Source organism: Panthera onca, chromosome A1 (genome assembly GCF_046562875.1).
Source record: "Panthera onca isolate mPanOnc1 chromosome A1, mPanOnc1 haplotype 2, whole genome shotgun sequence".
Classification (NCBI taxonomy): Eukaryota; Metazoa; Chordata; class Mammalia; order Carnivora; family Felidae; genus Panthera; species Panthera onca.
Window position 1 is genome coordinate 103,709,219 of NC_138339.1, and position 12,624 is coordinate 103,721,842.

Consider the following 12,624-nt stretch of genomic DNA (forward strand, 5'->3'; position numbering starts at 1 on the left):
GAGAGAGACAGAGAGTGAGCATGGGAGGGGCAGAGAGAGAGGGAGACACAGAATCCGAAGCAGGCTCCAGGCTCTGAGCTGTCAGCACGCAGCCTGATGTGGAGCTCGAACCTACGAACCGTGAGATCACAACCTGAGCTGAAGTTGGACGCTCAACTGACTGAACCATCCAGGCGCCCCAACCTTCAAATGTCTTTAAAAGTCATTTAGAAAATTCTCTGCTGCATAGGTAGGTATTTTAGAAAATATCCTAAGTGAGGTTGCACTTACGTGGGTTCTGGGTGTGCGTGGTTCTGGAAAGCTATGTGTTATCCTGTGTTGTATCAGATTTAAGCCAATGGAATAGGTGTTACCAAAGGAATTCGATGTAGTTAGCAGTTGGCTCAATGCTCCAGAACTCTTCCCCTGTGGAACTTACCTTAGAGGCTGTGAAGAAGGGGGAAGAATAGATCTTCCATCCACTGTCTTGTGGCATACTGTTTCAAGAAAAATGGACCAGTTATTTCTGCGGACCATATGTGACAATTAGTGATGAAAAAATAAATTCTACTTGTGAGTCTGGCACATTTCAGATACCTAATAAATACTGACTGAGTGAATAAAGGAATGAATACAGCCTCCTTATACCAGATGTCCAAAGTGCTTAACACAGGCATGTGCAAAAGGCCCAAGAATGACTTTACTGGCTTTTACCCAAGGGTACCTTGGGATCAGTCAGCAACAGGGGAAGAACTCTGAGTTTGGGCCAAGTTCACTTACAAGAAGAAGCTTTTGATAAAAGCCCAGTATTCCTATCAATATTCCTTCAACTCTTTCTGCAGCTCTGGCAAACTCTTTTTGAAAAGCAAATGCACTATAGGCAGAAGCTGAGTCAGAAAGCCAAAATGCAAGTCTCATCCACAGTTGGGGAGCAAGACATCTCAAATAAACCCTTTGGTACATTTGCGAGGATGAATTTACAACAGACCGACAGCACTTTTGAATCTATGTATAGAAATATTCGATTGGTTGCTGGAGGTAGAAATTTAGTCTATTAGAATGTAGTGTGTTAAATGAAGTTGCCAGGAAGCTGCACTACAGGATTCTGCCTTTTTATGAGTTATCCTCATTACTGGTCAGTGGTCGAAACAGAGCATGTTGACTTTGAGATCCGGTAATTGTCTTAAATACAGTGGCTTCAAGGCCACAGAACCACTTTCCATCCTTACTGCCTACTTTTCTTTCCTTCATTTTTACTATCGATTCTGGTTTCCTTTCTTTATGTGCCAATCTCTGTTTGGTGGGAACTGACCACGAGAAGAATTTTTTTTTTTTTTCCCGTCTACTTAATTCTTTGGGTGCTGAAGACTTAGTAGGGAAATGAATGGGAGAAAGAGTCAAGCAGAGAAATTTGTGCATGAAACTTTTTTTTTTTTTTCCCCTCTGAGGATTTGTTGTAAGCAGATACAATGTGTCTTTCTTACTCAAAGTACCTCCAAGGGCTTTCACAGATCAATTAGTCACTGGCAGGGCAGTGAGAGTAGAGGCAGAATGAACCATGTGGTGACAGCCGGAGACCTGGCTGCTCTCTCTCTCTCAGGCATGCTGTCCTTGATCATTAGATAACCACAGTGACACTTCACCCCTGCTACTGTTTCCATTACAATCAGAACTTCAGAGCAAGGGTACGGCTCTCTGGGTGTCACTCCATTGCATTAATAAACAAACACCCACAAGGAGAGGTCGGGGAAAGGGGAAACTGGCCATATTTCTGAGACCCAAAGCCAAGAAAAGGAAACAAAAGAAAATCAATCTTTTATTGCTCACTTTGACTCTGGAACACTTATGTGTTCTCTGCAATATTTGGTCGTTGACTAATGCTGAACCCGAGCATTTCTCTCTGTTCATGAGATGAGACCAACTAAACTCCACAAGAGTCTTAATTATAAGATGAGGCTCTTGATACAGCCCTTCTCAGCTTACAAAATAGGTGTGACAGGCCTCCTGCCAGTTACTCAGCAGGCAGAGCCTACAGCATATGCCTTCAGGGCTTGTGAGGTACAGAGTGAGAGTGGAATCTGAGAAACACCTCAAAATGTGTCCAACTGAGCTATCAGAAAAATTCTCCAGTCAAGTACTCTGCAGGAACAAATGGAGTTTCTGAAATGCACATATTTTGGAAGCATGCTTTGAACTTTGAGTTACCAGCTTGTTGATTTTAGGGCCAGGGGAGGGGATGGAGGTCAGAATGGGAGAACGGGGTGACCATTGCAATCAGTTCAAGCCAGTAAGGGCGAACCCCGTCTTTTATAAGATTCGGAGTCTTTCAGACTATCCAGCAAGTGGAGGGTTTGGAAAGAAAAGTGCTTCTTACATAATAGCTGAGAGCTCTTATCTCATTCTGGGGAACAAGCTGAGGGGTAGGTGGCAACTATTTTGGTCTTTCATTGCACAGTTGGCAGAGCTGAGGTACAGGGAAAGGAGTTGGTCTGTCAGCCCACTTAGCCAGATGTGCATGTGAAGAGAGTTCCTTTAACGCCCTTCCCTCTGCAGTTCCCACAGTACCTCCCCATCCTCTGTCAATGCCAGTCACAACCTCTGCTCAGAGGCCTTTGGCAGCTTCCAGAGAGTGGGAACTGACAGCATCGCTGAGGTCACTGGACAGACTTAGAGTCTGCGGACCTGAACTTGAATTCTGGTTTTTCCTCTTGCTGGATCTGTGGTCTCGGGCAACTTTCTCAATCTCTCTGCAGTCTTAGTTTGCTTCTCTTATTTATTTATTTATTTATTTATTTATTTATTTATTTATTTATTTATGTAGAGACAGAGACAGCACCAGCGGGGGGAGGGGCAGAGAGAGAGGGAGAGAGAAACCCAGGCAGGCTCCGTACTGTCAGCTTAGAGCCCGGTGTAGGGCTCGAACTCAGGAAACATGAGATCATGAGGTGAGCTGAAACCGAGAGTTGGATGCTCAATCAACTGAGCCGCCCAGGCGCCCCAGTTTGCTTTTTTTTAAAATGAGGCTGACAGGGGCACCTGGGTAGTTCAGTCGGCTGAGCATCTGGCTCTTGATTTCAGCTCAGGTCCTGATCTCACGGTTCGTGGGATCGAGTCCTGAGTTGAGCTCTGCGCTGAAAGCATAGAGTCCGCTTGGGATTCTCTCTCTCTCTCTCTCTCTCTCTCTCTCTCTCTGCCCCTCCCCTATTCACATGCATGCTTCTCTCTCTCTCAATATAAATAAGCAAACATTTAAAAGAAAGAAAACAAGGATGACAGTAGCAATAGCAGTGGTCATGAGAATTAAAAGTTGAAAGCATTTAATCCACTGCCTTGCATAGCTCAGTAAATGTAAATTGGCTCTGAATTTAAGGAAGAAATAAAACGAACCCAGATTTCCTTCTCTGACTTCTTTTGATGCCAGGGACGAGTCGGCTCCACCTTTCTGGATGCTCAGGGATTTGCCCACAACTGTGATACTCAGAATGTGGTTTCTGGACCACCAACATCAGAGGTACCTGGGAACCTATGAAACATGCAAGTTCTCAGGCTCCATCCTAGACTGAATCAGAAACAGGGGGACAGTAGCAGTCTGTGGTTTAACATCTTCCAGGTGGTTCTATGCACACTCAAGTTTGAGAACCTCTGCCCTATATTAATTTCACTACAACAGGAACAAAATATGTATGATGACAGTTGGCATAATCATTGTTGCAATGTGACTGACAGCTTGAGCTCAGGCATATACTGGTGATGCTTCTATATGTGTCTTGTCTTTGTGCATTTGTTGAGAGAGGAGAAGAGGAAATTTGCTAAAGTTGACTCTCCCTCGAACTTTTAACTTTCTGCTTTTTTCTTTTCTGGTACAGGGTGTGGAATTGGCAAAAGAAAATAGTGGGTCTGTATGAGCATGAAGCTGATAGAAGAAATCGTCAAATAGAATCCTTAAGCCCCACAGTCCTTGTAATGTTGGAGTTTGCAGAGACGGAACACTCTCTGAATTAAAACACTAAGGGTGGCATTGTGCTCTGACATACAAACTCTAAAAGAAGATGCTAAAATTTATTACATATTCAGAAGGATGCTTAAAGTGTTGACAAATTTGAAATGATTTTGAAAATACTCATGGGGCACCTTGGTGGCTCAGTGGGTTGAGCATCCGACTCTTGGTTTCAGCTCAGGTCGTGATTTCACGGTTCAGGGGATTGAGCCCTGCAATAGGCTCCACACTGACAGCACAAAGCTTGCTTGAGATTCTCTCTCCCCCCCCCCCCCCAATCCCTCCCTCACTTGTATGTGTGCATGGGCATGCTCTCTCTCTCTCTCTCAAAATAAATAAATAAACCTAAAAAAATAAATATATATATGTGGCCCTCGAACAACACGGGGGTTAAGGGTGCCTACCCCTGGCACAGTAAAAAAATCTTTTGATTCCTTAAAAATTTTACTACCAGTAGCCCATAGTTGACCAGAAGTGTTACTGATAACAGAAGCAGTTGATTAACACATATTGGTATGTTATGTGTGTTATATACTGTTTTATAATAAAGTAAGCTAGAGGAAAGAAAATGTTATTAAGAACATCATAAAGAACAGAAAACACTCTTAATAATAAACTGCACTGTATTTATCAATAAAAATCTGCATGTAAATGGACCTGCATAGTTCATACCCATGTAGTTCAAGGGTTATCAGTCCTTTGAAAGTTGAATATGTGCTGTAAAGCTTGGATATTTTAGAGTTGTGGAGAACATCAACGTTTCTCTTCATCTCTCCATCGGGGGCTAGGAGGTGTGTCATTTCACTGACTTTTTATTTATTCTGTGTCATTCTTCATAGTGTTTTCCAGAGAACTTCTTAGCAAGAATGGCTGCTGTGTCCTTCTCTGTTGGTGCCATACCCCTGCTCCTGCTCCATCACCATCGTTCCTTTCTGGAAAAGTTTAGAAGCTCCTCCCCTCTTTTTAGGTAGGGAAACATGGGTTGAGTTGCCTTAGCAGCACCTCACACTGTAATTCAACACTCTCATTTTATAGATGACAAAATGGAGGTCCAGAGATGGAGTTTCCTGGCTCCTAGCTCAGTGCTCTTTAAGCTACACCCTAATGGAAGCATCTCCACACAGTCTGTGAGCTTAGTAATCATGGGGTATGGCGTAGAAAAGAAGAGTTGTAGAGTTAGAAGCACTTTTCTCTCACTAGTTTTTCAGATTCCATACCTGTTAAAAAGGTCAATCCGTATGTGGGTCAGTGATTTTCCACTTTTGTTTAAATAAATGAGGAATGTGAGATTTGATTGGCCCGTTTTTAATTGTGGGCACTAGGGAATGGGTGGATGTCAAAACCAAACAAGTCCTAAATTGTCTCTAATTTATCTTTTTGACGGAAAAGCTCATCATTGGCAAGCCATTAGCTTTTAATTGCTGCCAAAGTCATGCTGTTCACATAAATGGGGAAGAGCGGGTGGGATCTGATCCTCCACATCATATTAGTAGTTTTTGCTCATAACATTTGAATTTCCAGGCCCAGTCATTATTTTATCCCTATAAAGTAGCTTTAAAATAGGAATGGAGTTCTCCCGGTTTCCTTTGCCACGAGAAGTATCAGGTGATATCAGGTATTTGCTTAGTATTCCTTAAATTTTGCTTGGCGTTCTTTGTGCTGACATTCTGAAGTGCCGAGGCAATAAGTCAAATGATTTCTTAGATGTTCAGGGAACAGTGAATACAGCCAGTGTGTAATTTTTCAGCATAATGGGAGAAAACCTTGGCCTGGATTACTCCAAACCAGACAGCTCAGAATAAACAAAGGTGTGTGTGTGTGTGTGTTTGTGTGTGTGTGTGTGTGTGTGAATGTGTGTTTCAGCTTTATTTTCTTTCTAACCCCCAAAATGTGACTCTGGGGTAAGGGCACACTTGAATATTCATTGTACATTAACAATAATGATAGTAATGAACACTTATTTATTGATCACTTATTATATATCAGGTACTCGTGCCTATAATATCTCACTTACGCCTCACAGCTCTCCATGGAAGACATTTTATCCCCAGTTTAAAGGCTCAGTGAGGTTAAGTAATTTGTCATAGGTCACGTGGGAAGTAATGGGAGAAACAGGATTTGAACCCAGACTGTCTAGCTCAATATAGCTTCGAGTGCTTTCTGAAACTGTAACCTTTTCCTTGTGTCCTCCATTTGCTGGTGGATGTAGAGTGCTGCTGTGAAGCAAGGTGGCACTTGATCCTCGTGTAAATGACACATTGTGGGTCTGTTAGGTGAGGAAGAAGCTCGGGCTCTTTCTGAAAGAGCCTGAATCTGAATGGTCAAGGAGGAGAAGATTAAGCACCTTTGGGAAAGAAAAGGGAAGGGGGTTTTAGGAAGGGATGGCTGAAAGGGTAGATACGGTCAGGAGATACTGGGGTTTGGCTTCTGTAGAGAGAGGTTGGGAAAACTACGTAGCCTTGAACTATACTGCATTTTAGAATAAGTGACGCCTCCACTGTGCTGCCCCCCTGCCTTCAACCCATGTCTACCCAGTGGTAAGAACAACCATCTTAAGTTGTAAGCTGGAAAGTGTCAATGGCTGGCCTAGTACTCTGCGTCTTACGGCACCGAGAATAAAATCCAGAGTCCTGACCTTTGTCTATGAGGCTCTAGCAAGTACTTCCCACTTCCCCTCGGGACTTGTGTACTTGGGCAGCTTTCTACTGAAGTCATGTGCAGCTTTCCATCTGAGGCCTAGACAGGAAGTCTCTGGGAGTTAATGCCCCCAGAGCAGGTCTCAACCAGGGATGGACAAGCATTGGTGGATGAATGCCCCAACTCTCTTGACCTCATGTGGTAGGGACTCTGAGGTGTGTTCTGTGCATTCTGCCAGAGTACCCCACGTGGCTGAGCCCCAGTTGCCCATGGCGGTGAACTGCTCATTAATGCACCCTGTACCACCTTCCTTCCCTTTCTGTGTCATTTTCCTGCTCCCTGTCTGTGCTTGCTCCCAAATAAACTACTTGCATTCAAATCCTCATTCATGGCCTGATTCAGGTGAACCCAGCAAAGCCAGAGGTCTTATCTGATCTGGCCTCTGTCCACCTCTCCTAAGTCCATTAGAGCCCTGTACCCAACAAACTGTCTTCTAGTCACATTGTTCTTTACAGTTCCTAAATATTCTAGACTTCTCGATACATGCTGCTCCTACACTTCTCAGAGCTGATTCCTCATTAGTTTGGATTCTACTTTTTAAAAAATTTAAATCCAAGTTAGTTAAGATATGGTGTAATAATGATTTCAGGAATAGAATTTAGTGATTCATCACTTACATATAACACCCAGTGCTCATCCCAACAAGTGCTCTTCCTAATGCCTATCGCTCATTTAGCCCGTCCCTGCACCCACCTCCCCTCCAGCAACCTTCAGTTTGTTCTCTGTATTTAAGAGTCTCTTATGGTTTGTCCCCCATTCTATTTTTATATTATTTTTGCTTCCCTTCCCCTATGTTCATCTCTTTTGTTTCTTAGATTCCACAAATGAATGAAATCATATGATATTTGTCTTTCTCTGATGGACTTATTTCACTTAGCATGATACACTCTAGTTCCATCCATGTTGTTACAAATGGTAAGATTTCATTTTTTTTAATCACCAAGTAATATTCCATTGTGTATATATAGACCACATCTTCTTTTCTATTCATCAGTCAATGGACATTTGGGCTCTCTCTGTACTTTGGCTATTGTTGATTGTGCAGCTATAAACATTGGGGTGCATGTGCCCCTTCGAGTCAGCACTCCTGTATCCTTTGGATAAATACCTAGTAGTGCAGTTGCTGGGTTGTAGGGTAGTTCTATTTTTAATTTTTTCAGGAACATCCACACTATTTTCCAGAGTGGCTGCACCAGTTTGCATTAGGATTCCAGTTTAATGTCGCCTCCTTAAGAGGTCTTTCCTGGTATTTTAGAAGAGAGCTTGAAGTCCTGGAACAGGGTATCTGGATCCCCTTGCTTTGGCCCCAAATGGTGTGAGTGGAAATGCAGTGTGAATGGCGGATCGCTCCCCATCTGGTCTCCGGACTTCTGCACACCCTGGTCTAAGGCAAGGGAGGGTGGGCTCGTCCACTGTGCGATTTGGCCTTCTGAGTGTTCCCCAGTTTATTTGTGGCACCAGGGTTAAGAAGGAGGCTTAAACCAGGAAGAAAGAGTGATGGCAGGATTGACAGGAGAGACCAAAGAGGCTGAGTATTCAGAAGACCCATCTGACACACCTCAGAAAAACCTTTGAAATTATGGACATATCCTCTGAATCCAAGTCTTGGTATCTTCTGTAGCTTGTTTACCAAGAAATGTCCTTAAATCCTATGTTGCTTTCTCTCAAAGTCTTTGTAAGAGGGTAGTTATTTTAGTTCTTTAAAGTTGGCTTTGCTGTTGTCGTTCAAATGAGAGAAATGAGTAGGAAGTTACAGACCCTCTGGTATCGGTGCTTTGCATTCTCTTACCAGATAGGCTAGTACCTTGAAGTACATTTTCACTCAACAGTTGCTTTTCTCTTGGTCTCAGACAGCTCTTGAGAGTGAATTGAGAAGAGGCGTCCCTCTGGGTGGAGGCCCCTCTGCCTGTGAACACACAAGGCCCGGGGGGGGGGGGTGTGTGGGGGGGAGGTGGGGGGCGCAACTCCTGCTCTTGCTCCCCGTGCAGGACCCACCCTGTGTGGCATAGGAGGGAACCTGAGTCCAGAGATGGAGATATGCTGGCCCTGCCACCAACACTTCCAACTTCTGAGAAATGCCTTTGGACCTAATGTCAAGCCTACGTATTACAGTCTGCCATTTTCTTTTTGAGTTTGATTGGATCATGAAATATCAGCAGTGGGAGCCCCAGAGAGTGTAAGTGCCAGCCTCTCATTTTTCCCAGGAGGAGACTGAAGCTTACAGCCGTTTAATGACTTATTCAAAGCCACACTGCCGAACGCGGCACATGTGAGGTGGAAGCAGGCTGAATGTCATTGGAAAATTCTTTTAAGCTGGTGACTGTGTAAAAGGTTCTTGTAACTCTCAGGAAATTCACCAAAGGGTATATTGGACACTGAGGATGTTTTCAGGAGCAGCGGCCTTAAGGGGAGGTCCCTTTGTGAAATTTCACCTTGGGCCCTTGAAATTTCAATTTTTGCCACTGAATGTTTCTTTTATTGCAGATGTTTCCAGAGTTGTGATGATTGCTTCTTCTTCTTTTTTTAAAAAAATTATTTATTATTTTTTATTTTTGGGAGAGCACAAGTCGGGGAGGGGCAGAGAGAGAGAGAGAGAGAGAGAGAGACAGCGGATTCCAATCAGCTCTGTGCTGATCGGCTGACTGGCAGTGAGCCCAAGTAGCTCTCCAACTCATGAGCTGTGAGATCATGACCTGAGCTGAAGTCGGTCATTCAACCGACCGAGCCACCCAGGTGCCCCCAGAGTTGTGGTGACTGCTCCTAACCACAACACAATACAATTTGTGGTAAGGATTGTCTCAGATCTTATTTTGTCAAGGTAGAAATGCTACTTCCCTGATATTTTCAAAACCAATGGTCTTAGATTAACACTATTGAAACCTTCAGCTCGTCATTTGGATGTTCCTTCGAACGTCGTTCGAAATAACTAACGACTAAGGAATTTCATTGAAAAAAGAAAGAAAGAAAGAAGTGTTTTGCCCCTTGGAATAAATTAATCCTCACAGAGGAACAATAAGATAAACATGAATTTTGGTCTGGAGGATCATTGTGAAGAAGAATGAATTCACCTTCTTTGGGTTCAAATGAAATTCGGATCAAAATCCCTTCAACAATGCCACTTCCTCCTACCCAGCATCTGCTGCACACTACTGAAACATTGTCATTCATTTAGTTCATCATCAAGTACTCAGTGAGCACTTAGTTCATTATGCACTGACTTATACATTCTGTACTTCCAAGTATAAGAGACTTTCAGAGCTTGTATGCACAAACAACTTGCCTGAAGACATAAAATCAAAAGAATATGGCATTTCCAGTGAATACGAAAATCAGCCTCCATACAAGATGGTGGATTATGTTTGTTGCATTGTTTCTATAATGGGTCTGATGGTTTGTGCTGAATAATTCATGCTATTTTGCCCACGTCCCTTGAAAGCATTGGTGTCTCTCTGAAGGACAGCTGGTTGAAGTTAAGGTATGAACTGTTGCCACAGACTTGCATATTGCCAAATGGCTTCTTGGGATTTTATTTCTGTTAGTGCAGTATTTGAGAGTACTGGCTGTGGAATTAAGCAGGCCTGGGTTCAGATCCAAGTTCTACTCTTTGAGTTGGGAAAGAGATCTAACCTTTTTTAGTCTCACTTTTCTCATTTGAAAAATGAAGGTTAAAAATTCATCCTTATTGTGATTTACATGTACAGAAAGCAAAATTTCATTAAAATTTTTTTAATGTTTCTTTATTTTTGAGAGTGAGAGGGACAGAGTGTGAGTGGGGGAGGGGGAGAGAGCTGGAGACACAGAATCGGAAGCAGGCTCCAGGCTTTGAGCTGTTAGCATAGATCCTCACGCGGGGCTCGAACTCATGAACCACGAGATCATGACCTGAGCTGAGGTCACACGCTTAACTGACTGAACCGCTCTGGTGCCCCACAAAACTTCATTTTTAAATGAGTGGCGTTTTTGAAGGAGGGTGGGTCTGGATAAAGGTAAGGCTTCTTCCCTGCCCAGTGCCTCAGATTCTGTTGTGAAAATCTGGGAACAGGAGTTGGGCGGTGGGTAGGTGGGTACTGGGAGAACTCCACTGTTTTTAGAAGAGGGAAAAGAATAGGGTGAGGAGGAGAGGAGCCTGCAAGGAGGGAAGCAAGAAGGCAATGGTGCCACAGACGTGGCAAGGTGATCATGGTGGGCCAGAGGACATGTAAAGAACTGTGATGCCCCTCTGAGTGTGTGTTGCTGTGATGGTCTCTGTTTCCCATGACCTTGACTTGTTCACTTGCCTTTCCCTGCTCCTGGCCCAATTTTTGATAAAGTCTGCTAAGCTCACTAGTGTTTCACGGCAGTTAGGTTGTTGACTTTATGTTTGGATCAGTCAGATGACACGGGTGCCAGGAGACAGGGGTCATGAGAATGCAAACCTTTGGGAATATGCAGAAAACTGGTGAAGCCTCCGGATTTTCATAGGTGTTGGTGATTCTTTCCAAGCTGATCTAGATTTCTAGGGGGTAGGTTTTGCCTGATATCTGAGTATCAGTAGACAGTATTCAGTGAACTTTCACCCTGTGCCAGATGCCAATGTATGAACATTGCATGCATTGTCTCCTACTTACTCAACAAATACTTACTGAGTGGCTAGTTTAATCCTTACAAGTCAATTAAGTATTGAGTTAATCCTCAAATAAATAGCCCATTTTATAGATGAAGAAACTGAGCTTGAGATAGCTTATGGAGCTGGCCTAAGGTTATTCAGCTAATCTATATATATATTAGCACAGAGCCTGACATGGGGCTCAATCTTACAACCCTGAGATCATCACCTGAGCTGAAATCAAGAGTAGGACGCTTAACCCACTGAGCCACCCAGGTGCCCCAGGGTTATCATTATTTTAAAATTGCACCATCGTAGTCTATCAAGTTGATTTATCATCATTTATTTGATCATCTCCCTACTGCTGGTTGCATAGGCAACAAGTGTTTATATATATTATTAATTATGTGATATATGGCTTTGTAAATTTCTACATATAAATTTCCCCCCTATTTTGAATTAATTCCTTATTCTCGGGAGTAGGATTACTAGATTGTTCAGAACTTGGCCTCCTTTGTGTTATGCTAAGCAACCCACTGGACAGCCTCTGCACAGAAGAATTGTTGTGGAGATGTGTGTATTGTGTAGCTCGCTGTATCGCGTCAGTAATAAGCCCAGGTAGCCCTAGTATGAGGTGCAATGCATCCTCAGGAAATAAGTCCTGAAGTCATTGCATGAGAGATAGAATCCTCTCTCCAAGGCCTGTGCTGAATGTTGTAAAGATACACTCTCATTACTGGGTGCATACTTTTGGCATTTGTTGTTCCCGTGGGCACGTTCTTGTGAAAACCAAGAAGCAAATAGGTAAAGATGGGAAGATTTGAAGTATTGGCATTTCTCAGGTAGAATCAATTCAGTGGTGTAGCAGCAGTCCATGTAATGAACTAAAACTGTATAAACAAACAGAGCGATTTACACAAACACACATAGAATAACATTGATGGTTGCATGCGTAGAGGAATATTATTATCATTATTAATATTATAGGCACAGTCAATATTATTAATATTAATATCACTACAGCTGAAATTTGAGTGCTTACGGTGTGCCCGACACCCTCCTCGGTGTTTTACTTAGTACTTACTTAGCACATGGTTAGTCCCCACAGCAATTCTTTGAGGTGGGTCCTTACATATTCCCATTTTATAGATGCAGACAGTGAAGTACAGGGAGGTGCGGTAACTTAAGTCAGATCTTCGGTTTGTAGGTAGTAGAGCTGGGACGTGACCAGAGCGGGTCTGATCTCTTGGCCACGACGCTCTACTGTCTTTTCATAAAGGATCATCTAATCCCAATTTACGTGTTTGATTTTCAACAAAGTAGGCTGTGTCCAAGAGAACAAATGCCAGATAAGATTAAATTAAAC

The 12,624-nt window shown here is 43.1% G+C and overlaps 1 long non-coding RNA gene across 1 annotated transcript in view; it reads left to right on the top strand.

Moving 5' to 3' along the window:
- LOC132681310 (uncharacterized) overlaps window positions 1-12,624 on the top strand; it is a 132,918-nt gene that overhangs the window by 39,968 nt on the left and 80,326 nt on the right. Inside the window, exon 3 of the long non-coding RNA XR_013554098.2 lies at window positions 4,816-4,943. This is a non-coding gene — a long non-coding RNA (uncharacterized LOC132681310). The remainder of the gene's footprint in view (window positions 1-4,815; window positions 4,944-12,624) is intronic.